This window comes from Agelaius tricolor, unplaced genomic scaffold (genome assembly GCF_023055355.1).
Source record: "Agelaius tricolor isolate 1412-34295 unplaced genomic scaffold, bAgeTri1.0.p SCAF_11, whole genome shotgun sequence".
NCBI classification, from domain to species: Eukaryota; Metazoa; Chordata; class Aves; order Passeriformes; family Icteridae; genus Agelaius; species Agelaius tricolor.
Window position 1 is genome coordinate 28,802,705 of NW_027269271.1, and position 6,241 is coordinate 28,808,945.

General features: G+C 45.4%; 1 long non-coding RNA gene across 1 annotated transcript; it reads left to right on the forward strand.

Moving 5' to 3' along the window:
* Window positions 1-300: 300 nt before the first annotated feature.
* On the forward strand, window positions 301-5,655 carry LOC139594049 (uncharacterized). The gene is made up of 3 exons (XR_011680499.1): window positions 301-435; window positions 3,998-4,086; window positions 4,214-5,655. It is a non-coding gene; the product is annotated as an uncharacterized lncRNA (long non-coding RNA).
* Window positions 5,656-6,241: the final 586 nt, after the last annotated feature.

A 6,241-nucleotide genomic window follows, 5' to 3' on the forward strand; every position in this document is an offset into this window, starting at 1 on the left:
GCTGCTCAGGCACAGAGGCACAAGTGTTGCTGATCCAAATAATAAGCATCATATTTGTTCATTAAAGCACCTTTTACTTTTATGAGCAAGAAGTGACTAATGGATAGATTTCAGGCAGAGCTAGACCAGGTCTGTGTCTGTGTGAGGGCTGGAGAGTGCATTTGCATGTGTTAATTAATATTCAAAAAAGACAAAATGCTCATTTGTTTTCAAGGGGAAAAACCCCAGACATTATTTTTCTAAATCAGTAACCTCTGCACTGCTAATATTTGACATAATGTGACTTTTTACTAACAGGTATGTGAGGATGTTTGGCCTGATTTTCATATTTTTCATTAATAGCCCAGAAGAGGGAGTAAACAACATATTTATGGAATTTAGATGTCAAAATGAGGAGAACTGTGGATGTCAGAGCTAGAAGAGAGAAGATTGCTGGTGAGTGGAGCACAAGGAGATGCAGCTTTAGCAAAGATAAAGGGAAAGCCTCAGGCTGGTTCCTTTGGGTGGCAGTGGACAGGAAATCAGACACCAAGTTGTGCTTGGTGCTTGAATTTTCCTTCTTCCACAACTCCACCACCTGAATTCAGGTACCTTCAAAAAATCCCACATGCACAGACCCCTGAGCCTGTTGTGTCTGCAGAAAGGAGCTGCTCTTCCAAAGGCCTCTGGTTCAGAATTCTTGGAATGGAAATGCTCACAAGGAATTACAAAAGCTGTAGCACAGAAATGTTGAAAAGGAAAATGTGAGTCTGTCATTCCAACAGCAAACTTCCCTAGAAGGATGGAACCGTTTCTCTTCCCTTTTTCCAACTGGATAAAAAATGTAGTGGCTGAAACATCTTTGAACTTATTAAATAGTGAAATTTTTCCCTTTCTAACTGAGGGAAAGAAAAGTAGCAATGCTAGAACAGCACCTGGGTTGGAGTCCTTTAATTTGTAGCAAATCCTTTAGATCACCACAGTGGGGTTTTCTTGAAATCCTGCTACAAATAATGGTTAAAAATTCATGGCTGTTTTCATCATGGTTTTTGTGCAAGGTTTAAGCCCAGACAAGCCCACAGACTACCCTGGTGCACTTGTGTACAGGGGTGACACAAGTTAAATTACCAGGTTAGTAGAAATTAATGGTTTTGGGTAACTACAGGGGACTTTAATTGGAAACTATGTTAATCGTGTAGTAATTCTCTTTACCTCGTCTGCATTAGCTGCTGCAAACCAGGCAATTAATTTGTGTCATCAGTGTTGCTGCTGCTGCCTTCAAACACAAACCTGAGGAGCATCAGTTACTCACAGAGCCAGCAGTGGTCCAGGTTCTGAGACTTCCCCAGACCTGCCACTCCTGCCGTGCCTGACAGCCCCACAGGAGCCCTGCAGCCTCGGGGCCTTGTCCCTTCACAGCCTTTTCTCTCCCTCCTTTCTGCCATTTCTCTTCTCCTCACAAGGAACCTTTCTCTCTCTGTTTATAATATCTGACATTAGCTTGGCTCAGGCTCTCAATGGAGACTCTGCCTTCTCTTTCCAGCATTGTTTTCCAAACCTTGGCAGTGACCAAAGCCCATCACACCCCAGAGCTCTGCTGGAGGAGCTGGTTCTGCCCTGGGAGCTCAGGGATGTAGGGTGAGGGATTTCTCTCCTCCATGGGGAAACCCCCCAGCCACCACCTCCCTTTCCTCTGTGCAGCCTCTCCCATCTCCAGCCAACCTTTAAAAACACCCTCCAGGCACTCAGGAAAGGCAGCAGCTGATTGCTGAGACGTTTCCAGAAGCCCAGGGCACTACTCTGACTCCATGGGGCACAGGCCCTCAGGGGTGGCTCTTGGGAAGGGTCAGACTGGAAGGGTTTGCCCCATGTTTACTTCTGAAATGGAAATTTCTAGAGTGGTCCTTTAGGACAGGGAATTATTTACTGATGGTGGTAGAGACAGCTGATCTAGAGGCAAACAGAGCCTGGAGAATTGCAGCCCAGCTTCCAGAAGGCCTGGAAATGGGAATATACTCAAACCAGCACTAAGTCTGCTTCATAGAACACCAGAATCCCAGACTGGGCTGGGCTGGGAGGGACCTTAAAGCCCACCCAGTGCCTGCCATGGGCAGGGACACCTTCCACTGTCCCAGGCTGCTCCAAGCCCCATCCAATCTCTTTAAAGATTTCTTTTCCCTCTCACCAGTCCCCCATGCTTCAGCAGAGCTAGAAGACTGGGGCCACCCTGATTTGTTACTGTCTTTTGTGCATTTTCTTTTTGCTTTTTTGGCTTTTTCACCCCTCCAAACCCAGAGGCTTTGTCAGTGTGAAGCAGGTGAGCAGTTCAGTTGTGCCCAGTGGAGGCAGGGCAGGGATCTCCTGTTCCCTGCTAATTCCAGTAGGAAAATGGGCTTGCCCCAGAGACCTGATTTATTTCCAGCCTTATTGACAATCTCTTAAAGGGGATGATGGAGTGAAAAGCAGCCATCAGTGAGTTATGAAAGGTCAATAATGCCACAAAGGAACACAAACAGCAGGTCTGAAATCCAGCCCTCCCCACCTGCTGTTTCCACAACCATTTCATCCAAGGTCATCGGGCTTTTCCAGGGAGGCCAGAGCAGCAGGAACCTCCAAGAGGAGGCCAGGTTACTTCATGGGCCTTTCCCACCTTGGAGCTGATTATTATGGGGTGCATTCCCCCAGCCCTGCATGGGAGGCCATGCAGCACAGGCAGGAACAGCATCCAGCAGCATTTCAGCTCTTTACCCTAAACCCAGAGCCTCTGGCAGAATATTCCAGCAGCACAGGGACAGCCTCCCACCAGCTTGGTTAGGCCATGCCAGCATCACATAAAAGGATTTTTAAATGCTGCTAACTTGTTTGCATTGACAAAAAGGTGCAAAGAGGAGTTTGAGGGTGTCAGGATCCAGCCCTGGGCACTCATGGTTTGACCCTGAGGTTTGGTGTCTTCACAAGATGCCTCTGCTGCCTAATTGGATGAACTGAGCTCCATAAACAGTTCCCTTCCCTGTTTGTAAGCAGTCCACGGGCAGCTGTAATTGTCTGAATCCACAGTGTGAATAGTAAAAAGAGCTTTACTTAATGACTGCAGCAGCCCTGCTCGAGTGAGAGCTCTCTGGTATTTATTCACACCAGAATTCACGAGGCTTTTGTTTGCCATGAACACTCCTGCAAATAAAAACTTGCTCACTCTAATGTTTATGAATAAATGTGCTCGTAAATGCCATCAAAGCAAATCAGCAGGGTTTTATTTATGCAAGGAGATGCACAAATAAATGTTTGCTGTTTTCACCCAGCTCTGGTGGGTGTTTAGGCGTGTGTTAAAGCCAAGGCTTTGTGAGCTCTGCTCAGCACTCCCATGTTATTCCTGCTCTCCATCTCCTCCTTCCCTACACTCTGATCCTGCCTGTGAATCCCAGTGCCCCAAGGGAAGGTTGTTAAAGTCAATGTTTTAGGCATTATCCACATCCAGCAGCTTGCTGGGTCAGTGGACAAGGTCATGGAAGGGACTGGGATCTCTTCTGGCTGCCCAGGACTGGGAGCACAGGAGGGAAAGGGGTTTGTGATCACAGCTTTGTGATGTTTGCATGGCACACAGCAGATACCCAAACCTGCTTTTTCTGGCATGTGCTGGCTCCTGGAGCAAGGTGGGGGTTCTGTCTCACACAGAAGTGTGGGAGGTTATTGCCATCCTGTCTCAATCAGTGCCCTAATTAAATATAGGAGAGGATTTTCTTTCTAAAATGTAAATGTCAAGCCTTGTTAAGGAAAATTAAAATGCACTGAAATGAATGTGGTAGGAGCTGTGGAGGTGCTTAAGTAGAGTATCTGTATTTATTAGAAAGGGAACTAAAAAGGAAGTATTTTTGGAGCACAATCCTTAAACTGGGCCATAAGGATTTTATGCAAATTTCCCTTCCAAATCTGCAGTTAGGGACTGTTTCCAGGGGTGAATTCTATGTCCCAGCCTCTAAAAGCTATGAAGGAATATGATCTGAGACTCACCTCTTTCCAGGATATATCTGTGCATATCCCTCCTCTTACCAGGATCACTTGGGATTCTGTGCTGTCCACACTTCCTGCAAGTTGGACTTGAAAATTCAGGTAATTCCTTCCATTCCCTGCTCCCTTGAGTCCAGCAGAGCACAACAGCCCAGAATTTAAACCTTCATTCAGCAATAGCATCATCCCCTGTACAAAGAACCCTCTTTAAAGCATTTTTCTACTCCAGCCCACAGTGAGCCTGGACCAGGAGCATCAGTCAGAACCTGCAACACTGAAACACAAAGTCCTGGACATGGATAAGGAAAATCAGAAAAGTGAATTGTTTCAAAGGCTCATAGAACAGAACTTCAGCTGATCCCAGAGAGGCTTCAGCTCTGGGCTGTGATCTCAGCCTGACCCAGGTCAAACCCTGAGGTGTGTTCACATCTGGAGCAGGTGAGATGTGTCTCTGTCTGGCAGCGAGGACACACAAAATACAGCATTTGTTCAACACAACAAGCTCATGCCTTTGCAAATACGTGAAGTTTTTTGGCCTTGCCAGTCCAACCATTGGTTTGTTGTTTCCATGCTAATACAAATTCTTGTATTAAAAGGAGCATGGCCTTGGGTTCCTCCATCCGTATGGGAAAAAGTTACTTGTCTGATGGTAAACAAAGAACAGAAGAATTGATTCACTGTCCTCACTCTTAAAAAGATGGTATGAAGCCATAGTGAAGCAATTTTAATTGTGGCTGTGTAACACTTGCCATCAGTAAGATCACTTGTGTTCTGTTTTTAGGGACCGGGCTGCTCCGGAGCGCACGGGGCATTAGAAATGCAAAACATGACCGCATGTTCTCAGGGCTGGGCCAGGCCCACATGAAAGAGCACTTGTGCTGGGATGCTCAGCTCTGAGGCTATTCTCTGTTCAGCATGTATTTACAGAGATGTATGAATATTTGATTAATGAGTCATGGTCTCTGGAGAAATTTAATAACTGTACTGCTGTACAAAGGCAGCTCCTTCACTGTTAACACAGCTGCCAATAGTGTCACTGACACTGGAGCCCTTTCTGCATCTAATATGTGCTGGGGAGTAAATTCCTTCCCTACAAGGGAATCCATGGCACACATTATTCTCTTATCTGTTTTGAACTGTTGCAGGCTCAATTTACAGACCCTGATTTGTAAAGATTTTTCCAATGGAAACAAGCAGTGACACGTGAGCCAGAAAGCAGCAGTTTCACCAGGCCCGGAGTTACTTGGAGGGTCAGTTCAAAAGCAGAGTTGCTTTAAAAATTCTGTTTATAAAATGGAACAAAAAGGAACAATGGATGGAAATATTCATGGAGAGCAGAGTGCTCCAGCAAATCCTGCCTGCCTCAAAAACTGTGCTCAGTGGGATTTCAGGGCTTGTTCAGGGGTGCACGACTCACAGCATGGGGCAGAGGTTTTCTCCCCCCATGACACCAGGCCAGAAGTGTTCTTCATTTTTGCTGAGCAGTTTCCCAAGGATAATATGCTGCTAATTTTATAATTTTCCCATTTTTATTCCTAATACCTATGAAGAGATCCATTTTCACTCAGGAAGTTCGGTGTATATTTTAGTGGTGTTACTCCAGCTCAACTGCTTTAAATAATAGGGGGGAAAATGTCAAAAAAAGATAAATTTAGTGCAGAGGCTTTCACTAGGAGCTTTAACTGCAGGTTAGAATTATACATGCTATGCAGAATTTCCTGCAACACTTCTCCTTTGGGCCACAATGCATTACAGCAGACGTATAATGAAGCTGCTATAAAATCCGTGGTAATTAAGGGGGATTTGACAGTAATTGCAACAGTGAATCAACTTAATTATTACCTGCTTCAAAGAGAGCTAACCTGATGTTATAATCTAACCTTTCCTACTTCTAAAATGAGAGATTAACCAAGTATATGTAGCATTTAAGAATTAAATCTGTTGAGATAGAATGATATTAATATACTTTTCCTATACATTTTCTGTACATGTGGGTACAAAGCAGCCAAAGGAGCAGCATCAGAAGCTGACAAGCTGCAGGCAGGCTGAGTGTGTGCATTCATAAAATAAACAGAGGTGAGCCAGCTCCTCTGCTGTCTGCTGAAGGCACAGGGACTGCAGCCAGAGCAGTGCTGGAAAATGCTCCAGCACACAGCAGCCCACTCCCTGAACAGCCTCGTGCAGGGGTGCATTGTCTTTCCACGCTGCATTTTAAGCAAATTATCCTGAAAGAACCCAGTGTAACATTGGTCTTGTC